At 38.6% G+C, this 14,089-nt stretch overlaps 1 protein-coding gene across 9 annotated transcripts in view; it reads right to left on the bottom strand.

Moving 5' to 3' along the window:
• slc5a6a (solute carrier family 5 member 6a) overlaps positions 1-11,933 on the bottom strand; it is a 33,313-nt gene extending 21,380 nt beyond the window's left edge. For 2 of the 9 annotated variants that reach the window (XM_047388208.1, XM_047388215.1), the window contains exon 1: positions 11,752-11,933. The gene's annotated coding sequence lies outside the window, so the exon portion shown is untranslated. Of the gene's footprint in view, positions 1-896; positions 949-1,149; positions 1,305-11,027; positions 11,156-11,751 lie in introns of those variants that run through there. The other 7 variants (XM_047388209.1, XM_047388212.1, XM_047388207.1 and 4 more) reach the window with 5 other exon arrangements.
• Positions 11,934-14,089: the final 2,156 nt, after the last annotated feature.

The following is a 14,089-nucleotide window of genomic DNA, read 5'->3' as shown; positions in this document are numbered from 1 at the left end:
CACAACATTAGCTGTAGTCCTTAGCCAGAGCTACAAATTACTTAAAACTAATTCCAGTGGTACATATAAAAATAGGTAAGAATCAATAAATGTACACTTTTAAGACATAACTAAACGCAATCTATGCCCCAGTATTAGTGGTACAAGTCCCAAAGAGATTTAATCTGTTCTGTATGGGATGCTGGATTCTGCATTGGTATCCACAGCAATATTCATCATGCCTTGGATATTTTGAAAGAGGTAAACTGTTAAAAATGGTGTAACCCCTTGCAACATAGTCAGAGTCTGAGAGGACTCTAAGAATCTTTGTGAAAGGTTTATGCTGATTATTTTTCCATCTTAAGGACTAATAGAAATAAAATCATCCGTGAAAACTTTCCAAACTAGTTTGAATGCAATATAAAGTTATTCCCTTTTATGCATCAAAGCATTTGCTCCCAACCTTTATCTGAGTTGTAATAAACTGGAATAAAATTCTTAGAATGCTGGAAATAAAAAAAACATGCTGTAAGCTGATGTGTTTATAGACAGAAAAAAAGTTAAAATTATATCAATTTAATAAACAAACCAGCTAAACAAGGAAATATTAGCCGATTTATATACTGACTGGAGCATCACTACAGCTATGTCAACTAATACACAGTATTAAAATGCTTTACAGTAACTGCAGCAGAAAATATTATTGCTTGAACAAGTTGTTTAAAATAAAAACAATACAGTAATAAAAGCAGAAACTTAATTGTAAATTCAAACACCTTTCTTATCTTGATTCCAAAGTGCATGCTGCATTTGGATAGCCAATAACTGTAAAAATCACAAAACAGCACACAATACAATAAAGGCTCTATATGTGGTCTATATTTACTAAAAGAAGGATCTAATGCCTGAGTACTTACTGGAAACAGGCTGCAGCTGCTGGTTGTCTGACTACCTACTCAGCTTTAGAGCTGGTAGAAGAACCTTCTCTGGTCACAACCTCTTATGAAACATGTGAGTCGCAATGTTTTTACAGATTATTCAATATGGCAATAGCTTTTAGAAATCACCTTCTTGTTTCTTTTGGGTAGAAATGATTGCAGCAAAACAAAACATAATCCAACTATATGTTTTCAAAAGAGACACACAACCCTGTTCCCTTCCAGAACTCACTTCAGGTGATTCACGTTCGTCAACAATTAAGACGGGTCGTTTTTCACTCCATGCTGTGCTCTGGATCAAACAGCTCTTACATAGATCAGTGTTCCTTTCACAACTTGTTCTTCTGACCAGGTTTTACTGAAGGTTCCACATCATGACAGAGAAACCACAGGCAGCAAACTGCAGAGAGAGGACTTCACAGCTTATGGTGGTGAGAAAGCAATGGTCACCATTACTGAGTTTATCCTTTACGTTAGAAGGAAATAGGTCATCAACTTCATAATTGTGATGGAAATTCTTGCAGTAAGTGTTTCAAAGTGTATGACCTTTTTTATCTTACTCATCAGAACATCTGTGTTAGAGGAAGAAGCTGTAAAAGCCATTATCAGAAGTTTAATGGTTCAGACCCATCTTTTAGGACGATGTCAGGAAGGGCAGTTAGGTCTGTTCCTAGATAACCTTGTCACCTTTGAACTGAAGAAGGGTCTGGGGTCATAAAACACAGACTCTTTGAAGTTGAGATAACACTGTCATGTTCTGGTATAAATACTGTGTGTAAATGTTAATCGGGGCTCTGCTTAACTGACTCGCTCAGTGACAGTCATTCAAACGCTGAATGCCTTTGAATAAAACTTATAAAGACAAAGTCCAGATTTTTCTCTTCTTGTGAGTCAACTTCTCTCCACTTTGATAAGAAAATTCCACAACATAATCAATGGATTTTTACTGTTAGAAAAAATCTGTTTTTCAGAACACATTTAATCATTATCTGCACTACTTTCAAGACGTCATTGAAAAAAATCCTGTTTTACATTTTAAAATAGATGCAATTATCATGAGGCAGCCTGCTTTGACAATGGATAGTTTTTTTTATTTTTGGACAAAGCTTTCCTTTAGTTGGTATCTGCCTGTATACAGTAATAGATTTATACACAGATGAATTTTGAAATTTGTTATTGTTGTTATAGGACTAAAATTAGTAGTCTGTCTCTGCATCCCTAATTTAAAGCAATACCATTTCTACTGGCTGGATGGTGTATGGCCTTCAATGGCAGTGAGTTCTGAAGAATGCACCTATATATAATGAAATAATATTGGTAAATATTTCTGATGATATCAATTATAATATATATACCCATTTTCTTCTTTCTTCTCTGTCCCATCTGCAATTCCATCACTCTGTAACCTTCAGCTTTTTGGGTAGTGTCATTTGTAGGGCTGCAACTAACAATTATTTTGCTATTCAATTAATCTGTCGACTATTTTTGTTGATTAACCAATTAATAATCGGACAGCAAAAGGTGCTTAATAGGAGATTTTTTTACAAAATTTAAACCAGGTGAAGCTAAAGCTATGCTACTTGAGGGATTTTTGATGGAGCATATTTACAGACAAAGATTTTTCATCTTAAATGCAAAATGTATATATTTTTTGTGCAATTCTGGCCTAATTATTGCTCTGAGTGGGTTGTTCTTTTAGAAAATGACATGTTTTAGAGTCTGTATAATTCAGTTACCGACTATTCAGTTATTAAACTAGTTGACGATTATTTCTTTAATCGATTAATCACGATTAATTGTTTCAACCCTAGTTATTTGTGTCCACTGTGAGGATCTACTGCTGTGAGACTATCCAACATGCTAAACACGACATTCGCATAAATCATGCAAGTTCCTAACACTTAGAACATACTACCTAACAATTATTGCACTCCAAACAATCCTTTGCAATGTCAATATTGCGACGACGATATATTTGCAATATAATGTGCAGCCTTAGATCAAAGTGTGATTAACAGATGCTGAGGTCTCATTTTGAGTTAAATAATTCTGAAGTTGACTGGAACCATGATGAATGAAAACCTGTGCAGGAATGTATTCTGCTCCCACATGAGAGCACTGTTTCCAGGCACAGTGTTTAACGGCTTTAAGGTGACCGACCCTCTAAATGGTACTTCAAGTTTCAGATTAAATCCTAATGCAAGCCCATCAAACACTGACCCTGCAGTCTGCTGACAGGCCTGACTGAATAATATTGTCTCCTAGCCTGATCAAGCACTGCACCTGACGGCAGTAATTCTCACACTCATTTTGGCTAATTATCTCTGATTTATTTGACTTACTGGCAGAGACTGTAAGCAGCTCCAGAGGTCTGTGCATTATTCTGTCCTTAGTAGTAGTTGCAGTAGAGGCAATAAGACTGACCTGAAGTATGTGAGTATGTAAGGAAAAGTCAGCAAGACAGAAAAAGCTGCTTAGAAATCTGATACTTCAGTCACTAAATTCACAACATTAACATGTTAGAAGTCAAATATTATGATCATGGCACAGGCAGGTCAAGCAAACTTCCTGACATTTTAGAGTCTTTTCTGAAGAATTAGTTTATCACATCACAGAATAAAACTATTACTGTCTGGAGAAACTCATAGTAAGATTGCTTTGATAGATGAATTGTGCACATTTATACTCACACACTTCACATGGATACAGCTAAAATAATCCAAAATAATAATCCCAAGGTATTTCTCTGGCAGCTTGGAACATCCAGACACAAACGGTTTTGCAAAATATTTCAAACTCAAGCAACTGAAATGCAATTTTGAAGTCTTGCCATAGACTCTCAATTGAATTTATCTCTGGACACAAACTGGTCAATTCTAATGAACTAATGGGCTTTGGTCTAAAGGGGGCGCTGTCCTGTTGGAAGGTGAATCTCTGCCCCAGTCTCAAGTATTTTGTAAACAATATATTTGCTTCCAGAGTCACTGTGCATTTATCCATCTTCCCACCAACTCTGACCAGCTTCAAAGTTAAAGAATAGCATTCCTACAGCATCATGCTGCCAACACCGTGTTCCATCTGGGGGAATGTGCCTTCAGAGTTACAAGTAGTGTTGGTTTTTATCAAACCTGGCATTTGCACACAGACCAAATGGTTCAATTTCAGTATTAACTTGACCAGAGCAGCTTATTCCAAACGTTTGATGTAAATAACAAACTGGACTAGACTCTTTCCACTCCTCAAAAGGCCAGATTCATGGAAGGAAGGAAAAACTAATAACTGTCCTGTCAAAAGACTCTCCCTGAGCTGCAAGATCTTTGTAGCTCCTCCAGAGTTTCCATAGGCTCTTTGCTGCATTGGTATGTTTGCAGTTGTCCCATATTCGTTCCATTTTCAGATGCTGGACTATACAGTGTTCTGTGAGATGACCTGTCTGCTGTGTTTTCTGGTCTTCATGATGCTGTTTGTTCACTGATGTTCTCTAATGAACCTCTGTGGCCTTCCAAGGAAAGCTGGATTTATGCGGAGTTTAAATTACACAGCTGGACTCTTGTTTACTAATTAGGTTATGTCTGAGGAGAATTGTTTGCAATGGATGAGGTCATTTTCTTTTTACTTTATAACAATGCACTGCTTTTTTGTTGAACGATCAGATTAAATCCCAATGAAATACCTTGATGTTTGTAGCTGTTATGTAACAAGATGTGGAAAACTTCTAGAAGCATGGATACTTTTGGCATGAATACAGTGTTTAATATTTCTCCTCCTGGCATAAAAAAAACACAATTCAGTCCACACCAACATACTGATGTAAACCACATTTTGTTTCTATTAATTGCAGTAAACCGTCCAGTATAAAATAAAGATCTTCTGAAAATCATTCACAGCTTACTAAACTGTAGCTAAAACTTCACTAAAATATGCTGGTCTGGCTGGACGGTTTGTCTTCCCTGAAAAAGTTTCGCGTACAGTTGTCTTTCAAATGTAGCTAGAAGCCCAGCAGGCAAAGGTATCATCACTAAATGCATGGGACAGCATGTCATTATATGAAATGTGACCATAATGTTCCCTCATTTAGCGTGACCTGTACAGCTGAACCTCAGAGCTCCGCTGTGCTGACCTTTACAACACAGCCACTCAAAGGGTCCAGATTTATTACACTGACATTAGTGTCTGAAGGAGCAAGGTCTTATTTTATCAAATAAAGTATGTGTGTGCGTGTGTAACACTTATCACAGTAGATATATTTTTACAAGAACTAAAGTAACCCTACTACTACTTCTGCAAGAGGAATATGTTGTTCATGCTACAAAGAAGCTCGACTGACAGTAAGCAATTTGCTTCTGCACCAGTTGGCTGAAGCCCATTTAACAAGAATGGTGCTTCTTTACTAACCAAGTGTACAAAAGATGTCTTTAACAGGGAATCCGTGTGGGCCATCAGCTCACAATGAAGGTGCTGTAGAGTACAAACCCAGACCAACTAATGTAGAAGGGTGATCTTTATTCATTAGAGTAGCATTAACATGTTTCTTTCAGGAAGTCCATGAAAAAGGTAACAGAGTTTCCTTGCGCACACAGTAATATTGTTATTTCTTTTCATTTTGATGATTATGGCTTACAACTAATGAAAACCCCAAAAAATAGTAGGTCAGAAAATGAAGTTATACAAGATCAATAAAAGCATTTTTAATAGGGGTGCTGGTCTACTACGTCTGCATTAATTACTGCATCGTTGCAGGGTAGCATAGAGGAGCTCAAACTGTGGACCTGCTCAGTTGTTCTGGAAGTCCAGGTTGCTTTAAAAGCGACCTTCAGCTTGTATACATTTGGTTTTGGTGTCTCATCTTATTGACAATACACCATAGATGTGCTTTGTGGTTTTGGTCAGGGCAATTTGCAGGCCAATAAATCACTGTGATACTATGGATTAAAGCAACTATTGACATCTCAATAAAGCTTGTTAGAAGGAAGCATAAAGGGCTATAGAATTTCCTGGTAGACAGCTGGTCTGACTTTGTACTTGATAAAACACAGAGGACCAACACCAGCAGATGTCACGGCTCCCCAGATCATCACCAATTCTGGAAACTTCAAACTAGACCTTGATCAGGTTGGATTGGAGTGGGTTAACGCAAAGAATGTGAGAATTGTTGCCCCGGTCCTGGGCACATCTGAATGTGGAGACTCTTGTAGCTGTCTCCAGTCTCAGTCCACTCATCGTGAAACTCTTGAATGGGCTTTGCTTCACAACCCTCTCAAGGCTGTAGTTCTCTGTCGCATGTGAACCTTTACCAAAACACCTTTTCCTTCAATTCAATTTTCCATGAATTTGCTTGGATACAGCACTATGTAAACTACCAGCTTATTTAGCAATGACCTTTAGTGGCTTACCCTCTTTGTAGAAGGTGTCAGTGACTGGTGTCAGGTCAGCAGACTTCCATGTGCTTGATAACATTAAACATAATTTTCTTTGCTCTAATGTAATATGTATGTATTTGGAATGCATCACATGCTGAGCCCTTACAAAAATCTGGCAAACTTTGCTAATTACATTAAAATCACACTATAATAAAAGCAGCTATAGAACAGTGCATTACTTATGTGTGTGTTTAAAGCTATGGCTATCATAAATCATCGTGGTGGGGTCAATGGAGCATTGTTTCCTGGCAACAGGGAAATGATAGCTGTACATTCAATGAGTAAGTCTGTTCTGGTGGAATAAACCTTTAATGTATCGAATGTGGAACTGCTGAAAACAGCAGAGCTGCCACTCGATGTTAGCCTGAAGGAGAGAGTGGGAAGGTGTGCAGCTGTACACTGAATGAGATCAGAGCATTGTACAGTGCTTTTAAGCAAGTTCAAAGCTAACCACACACAATACAACTCCCCTCCATTTCTCAAAAAAAGGTGCTTCTGGCACTTCTGCCAAGTCCTTGTATAATGTGGGACGGCTCAGTCTCTTTCCTTATAACATTTCTGATGGAACATGGAACTTGACATTTAAAGGACAAATATTTTAGATACTGTCCATCTAGTATTAATAGTTTAGACTAAGTAATACTTTATCACCCACTTGTCTACTTCTCTAAGGTTACTCTGCACACACAGGTCTAGTTTACAGATATTAGCTGTTTAAGAATAATCTTGATGGAGGCAAACACTTTGAAAAAATATAAAAATGTTATCTTTGGAAGTTCAGCTGAGGAAATAAATGATGATTCAGTAAAAACCTACTTGGAATAAAGTCCCTAAAGAAACAACCTGCTGTTTTCTATACTGTGTCATGTTGACACAGATTCGATCTTTACATTTGGGTTGATCTTTGTGTTAGATTCATTTATAAGTTAGCATTTTTACTTAAATACAAAACTGATCAGGTAAAAGGAGGACTGCAGGCAAAATTAGTGAAAAAAACCAGTGTCAAAGCCTTCTCAGTCATAAGAGTGACTTTTCACTATTCTAGAGAACAATATTACATGAAGCTTGAGTTAAATCTTTAACAGTATTCTACATTAAATGAAAGAGTACACATTGTACAGCTGGTTGGCAGTCATCTCTGGAATCGGTGCCGCCACAGAACCTAGCTGCTTGTATCGAATCAACCCTAAGGGTCCAGTTATGTGATTAATCATTAAACAGCCAACTGCTGCTGGCTGGTTTGGCAAAGTTACCACTAACAGTAGACTGTGAGCCATGATGCTGCAGATTTGGAGCCACTTGTAATTTCTTTTAATGAACAACAAAGATAAAGGGCACAGTGACACTGGTTCCACTGGTTTATATGCCGTTATAGTTTTAGGAGTTTTGAGCCATAAAGTGTGAGGGCTCTCTTTCACATGCTGATGAAGCTAACAAACCATGACCCTGAACACTGTCATAGTCTTGTGTGATAATTGGTAACATAACACCAGATGATAGGAGAGGAGAATGGTGCTGTATGTCTAATGATTAGTAGAACATGGAACGGTTCTTTAGTGATCCAAGGTCCACTTGGCCTTCCTGGAGATGATGTCTAGGCAGATGGACATGTTCCTGTAAACTTAGATAGAGCTAAAGGAACTGAACAATCAGCCATTAATACACAGGACATATTTAAGGTGAACTATTACTTTTGTCACAGGCTATTTTACATGGGAGCCACTTGAAAAACTGTTCTGCTAATGCATATGTACAAACATGGAAACAAGCAAGTAAAATGCTCAGCTCAAAGGCTTGATGATCCACTAGCAACATTAGCATCCATAGCTTGCAGGTATTTCTGAATGCCAGCATCTCATAATAACAGAGGAATATTGGCCCACTATTGTTTGTTTCTGTCCACCTCTCTTAACACCCAACCACAGTATATAAACCAGGATGAGGTCTGTACTTTGACTTGCCCGTCTTGATGATTTAGAAATTTTACATCGAACTCTAAAGCACTTTGCAATGCAGGAGGGCTTATGGTGGACTAAAAGACTGCCCAGGCCCCTTGGGTGCAAGACAAGACCACATCATCACTCCCCACCACAGTGCTTGACAGTTGGTGTTTGGTTTTTGGCAAACAAGGTGCGGTCCTAATCTCTACTTTGGTATCATCTGTCCAATGGACATTATTCCAAAAGTTATTCAGTTCATTCAGATGTAACATAGCAAACACAAGTCATGATGCCATATTAATTTTAAAGAGAAGAGATTTTTTCTTGGAAACCCCTCCAAACAAGCTTGTTCAGTGATCAACATTTAATATTATAAATGAGGCCTTTGGAGAATGAAATGAACCTCTTGTGTATTTTGCTGTTTTTATGGCAACACAGCCATAAAAACAGCAAAATACACATAGATGTTGGGAATGGTCATTGCTGATGTCTTTCCTTCTTGGTATTGTTTTAACACAAACTTTTCTATAGAGATGTTCACACTCAGTTTATCAAGTTATTTACTAGAACACCTGGCTGCTACTTTTCCACTTAAACCATATGAAAGCAAGCAGATGTGTGCTTAGTTATTCCATGTCTGTATGTTTACAGCCTGTTAAAATGATTAACATTATACACGTTTGTTAAGCCAAAACACGTCTTAATACTGCACTATTTCATCTGCCTTGTCAGTCTGGCCAATCTGAATACTGAAAATTTAATGTTGTACATATTGAATCTTAGCTAAGATTTAATCTGCAAGTAAAAACAAGTAAATGGGTGCATGGTTCCAAAGAACATACAGAAATAGATAACCAGCACCAGTACAACCAGCAATCTTTCTTTAATGTTGGCAAGGTGGACGGGTTTCGGCTAAATGCCATCGTCATCACATTTACCAATGAGAAACCTAACATTATTACATACACAGGTCAGAAAACAGCTCAGTCAGTCAGAAGCAGATCAAGCCATCAACTCAAAAAGGAAACCCATAAAAACCCAAAATCTAATCAGCAACACAAAAAGAACAGAATATACACACCATCTCTAGAAATACAAATATACAATACTGATACAGAGCCAGCCAAAAGGATAAGCAAACTAAGCTGCTTAGGGATCCCAAAGGTGCTTGACTTCTCACACAATAAAACAGATTTCAAAACTTCCAATTTAAACTGCTGTTTACCAATAATTAGCTTAATTGTTAAGGGTTCTGAATATGTAATTGCTTTTTACCAAAACAAAAAAAAAAAAATCTAGATTCTATTAATTGTGCTGTTTTTGTCTCTCCTAGAGTCACATTTCATACACAATAACTACAAATTAATATCAAATAAATAATATTTTAATGGTTGTTTGTACACAAAAACAAATGTGGCAAAACCTTTTTTTTTCTTCCTTCATTGCACTTTTGGGGCAAATTCCCTCACTAAAGTGTGGATATATTTTCTGTGCCGCCTGAAGCTTGGCGACAAGTTGCAGCGGGATTAGCACAATGCCTCATGAAGCATCAACTTTGTGCTTTTTGAAGGTTCAATGGTGGCCAACTATTGTAAAGTCATAAAAAAAAAAAAATCTACTGATTTTATATGTGAGCCCATGCTTTATTAACCTGTGCAAAGCCCAGATTCCATCTAAAATTGTTTTCATATCAACTACAGAAATTTGCTATAAGGTTTGTCTAATAAACAAAAGATTGAAAGCAGTCTGACCTTTTCTCCAATGCAGAATATTCCTGCTGTTTTTAATAGTGAAAATATTCTACAGTAGCAAACAAGACCTTTTTGGCAGAATAAAAGCTGAAGCTCAGTAAAAAAACAAAAAACAATTTACTCTAATGGCGGAAATGCAGAATATTAATCAAAGATCATTTGTTGACATTGTAATTCAATTCAAAAATACTTTATTAATCTAAAAGTGAAATGTCACCTTAAATTGTTCTTTGTTTTCGGGTCACGGTTCTTAAACAGGTTTCAGTGTAAACTTGGGGACATTAAAGTACCACAGAATTTCAGCTTTAAAATTCTGTAGGTATCTAAATCTTAAACCTACACAATCTTGGTGTCATTTCAGGTTCTTTTAGTACTCTTTAAGATAAGGAATACTTGGTTTTGACTTGCATCCCTTTTAAAATTATTTTCTAACATTCCTTATGAAACTAGATTGTTAAATGCCCAACAAAACACTATTATTGGTGCTTTGGTGGTTGATGGACTTAACTGGATGTGGGCCCCCAAATCCAATTCTGCTTAGGGCTTTGGCTATTTGGACCGACACCAACCCAGTTTCCGACTACAGCTATCCAGCCTTAGATATGTAAGCCTCTACAGTCAAAACCGCCAACATTACACTGTTTCCTATTCTAATGTCTTTAGCTAATACATTCTAAACTGACTAAATCAGCTGCCAAGCTGCATTACACCCTTACACGCTCAGTCGTTCATTTCTGCCACGCCGGCTTCCGTTCGCCTGTGACCGGCTTCTCATTGATCGGTAAGAGACAGAACCTAAGAAAATAACTAAAAGAGAAGCAAACGCGGGATAACCTGTTCGACATGAGCCACGTGGTTCTATTGCTCAATAACTTCTCTCCGCTGCCGCGTGCCCCAACGTAAAAAAACCGGTCGCATTCAAGTCCGCGGTTAGGAAACAATAACTGCATTTTATCTTACACTATGTTCATAATATCGTAAATATCTGTAAAGTCTTACCTCTATCCTGTGTTCAATAGTGTACTTAGCCCCGCTCATGTGTATGCAATACATCTGTAACTATGCGCAGGCGACATGCACCGCCCCTTCTCCTTGACACCAGATTGGCTGCTGCTTTCACGTACGCCTCGTAAACAACAGGATAACATTCAGTCAGAATTAACTCGGTTGGTGCATTTGGTTATGTTCGGTTTTGACAATTGAACCCGCATGGGTTCAAAAGAACATTAGGATAATTAAGCAAAAACGATGAGCAATAAAGGCCGATATTAACTTTGTAAAAAATATTAGCCTAATAAATGTGATTTTTACCGGGCACGCACGTCTTACATTTCTGGTGGCAGTGGTATTAAAGAGCAGTTAGCCTCGTTTCAAACACCACTGTGATTCCAGCCATCATTTGGCCGGTTCTGCTGACCCGAATCTTTAAATACAATCTTTACGACACACATGAAGGCAGCACAACACGTGCTCTCGCGGCCTTAAATTCTCTTAAATTAATACAATGATTTTTGTCAGCTTGGAGTAGCACAAGCAGCGTGACAGTCGGAATTACGCCAGTAAGGAGTAAGGTTAGCCGAAAAAGAGCGGGTTTTAGTATCTAAATGACGTCGGTTTGCAGTGATTTTGGGGGGGGGGAGATGTCTTCACCATGGTGACTAATTACCCCAGTTGTGGCGGTACATTTTGTGCCAGCTGCTACGTAATAATATAGGCGTCTTACCTGCTCGTTTTTTACGTCCCAAGCAAGAGGGAAATCATTTTGTCGGGGATGTCATTAAGTCCAAGTGGCGGAAAAAGCAAGGAGCCACATCAGGAACGACTGTCCCAAACGACCCCCGGTGCGCATTGGTGGCACCGCAGCTTCACGTCCCTCTCCTCTTCCTCCTCTGGCTGGTGACTCACGTTTCAACAAATGTATCCTGACATCATCATGACACCGGCGTAGCACCAGGCTGATGACGGGGGTGCCAAAACCTATATCATGCACAGGTTGAAACGCTTATACAGGTCCTTCTCAAAATATTAGCATATTGTGATAAAGTTCATTATTTTCCATAATGTCATGATGAAAATTTAACATTCATATATTTTAGATTCATGGCACACTAAGTGAAATATTTCAGGTCTTTTATTGTCTTAATACGGATGATTTTGGCATACAGCTCATGAAAACCCAAAATTCCTATCTCACAAAATTAGCATATCATTAACAGGGTCTCTAAACGAGCTATGAACCTAATCATCTGAATCAACGAGTTAACTCTAAACACCTGCAAAAGATTCCTGAGGCCTTTAAAACTCCCAGCCTGGTTCATCACTCAAAACCCCAATCATGGGTAAGACTGCCGACCTGACTGCTGTCCAGAAGGCCACTATTGACACCCTCAAGCAAGAGGGTAAGACACAGAAAGACATTTCTGAACGAATAGGCTGTTCCCAGAGTGCTGTATCAAGGCACCTCAGTGGGAAGTCTGTGGGAAGGAAAAAGTGTGGCAGAAAACGCTGCACAACGAGAAGAGGTGACCGGACCCTGAGGAAGATTGTGGAGAAGGGCCGATTCCAGACCTTGGGGGACCTGCGGAAGCAGTGGACTGAGTCTGGAGTAGAAACATCCAGAGCCACCGTGCACAGGCGTGTGCAGGAAATGGGCTACAGGTGCCGCATTCCCCAGGTCAAGCCACTTTTGAACCAGAAACAGCGGCAGAAGCGCCTGACCTGGGCTACAGAGAAGCAGCACTGGACTGTTGCTCAGTGGTCCAAAGTACTTTTTTCGGATGAAAGCAAATTCTGCATGTCATTCGGAAATCAAGGTGCCAGAGTCTGGAGGAAGACTGGGGAGAAGGAAATGCCAAAATGCCAGAAGTCCAGTGTCAAGTACCCACAGTCAGTGATGGTCTGGGGTGCCGTGTCAGCTGCTGGTGTTGGTCCACTGTGTTTTATCAAGGGCAGGGTCAATGCAGCTAGCTATCAGGAGATTTTGGAGCACTTCATGCTTCCATCTGCTGAAAAGCTTTATGTAGATGAAGATTTCATTTTTCAGCACGACCTGGCACCTGCTCACAGTGCCAAAACCACTGGTAAATGGTTTACTGACCATGGTATCACTGTGCTCAATTGGCCTGCCAACTCTCCTGACCTGAACCCCATAGAGAATCTGTGGGATATTGTGAAGAGAACGTTGAGAGACTCAAGACCCAACACTCTGGATGAGCTAAAGGCTGCTATCGAAGCATCCTGGGCCTCCATAAGACCTCAGCAGTGCCACAGGCTGATTGCCTCCATGCCACGCCGCATTGAAGCAGTCATTTCTGCCAAAGGATTCCCGACCAAGTATTGAGTGCATAACTGTACATGATTATTTGAAGGTTGACGTTTTTTGTATTAAAAACACTTTTCTTTTATTGGTCGGATGAAATATGCTAATTTTGTGAGATAGGAATTTTGGGTTTTCATGAGCTGTATGCCAAAATCATCCGTATTAAGACAATAAAAGACCTGAAATATTTCAGTTAGTGTGCAATGACTCTAAAATATATGAATGTTAAATTTTCATCATTACATTATGGAAAATAATGAACTTTATCACAATATGCTAATATTTTGAGAAGGACCTGTATAACACAGAGATCCTATATTCTTCGTGCCAAAGCTCTATACTTTTCCAGAATCATAATTCTAGAATTCTGAATTCATTTTCTGTCAGCTTAAAGCATAAATGCAGAACTTCACTATGACTATTCTGTACTTTTCCAGGCTGCAGGGAAAGAGTGTTTAAATAACGTAAGTGTTAGGCTACGCAACACCAGGGAAAACGTCTGACAGGTGTAAATGTTGCTGCATGTTGCAATAACAAAACTAAACTGCATTAATCTTTTTCAGACCCTAGATATTAAACAGTCTATTGAGCTACTAGATATAAGTTCAAATTTTCAATTTCAACAACAGCTTTACTGAAAAATGACATTTATTGTTAAACATTATGACTTTACCAGAACATCTTATTGCCGTCCTAAACATCTTCTGACGCAATATATCATTACCATAAACAGTCTGAATCT

Source organism: Girardinichthys multiradiatus, chromosome 15 (genome assembly GCF_021462225.1).
Source record: "Girardinichthys multiradiatus isolate DD_20200921_A chromosome 15, DD_fGirMul_XY1, whole genome shotgun sequence".
Taxonomy (NCBI): Eukaryota; Metazoa; Chordata; class Actinopteri; order Cyprinodontiformes; family Goodeidae; genus Girardinichthys; species Girardinichthys multiradiatus.
The sequence above is the reverse complement of the archived record's forward strand: the minus strand, read 5'-3'. Positions and strand labels throughout refer to the sequence as shown.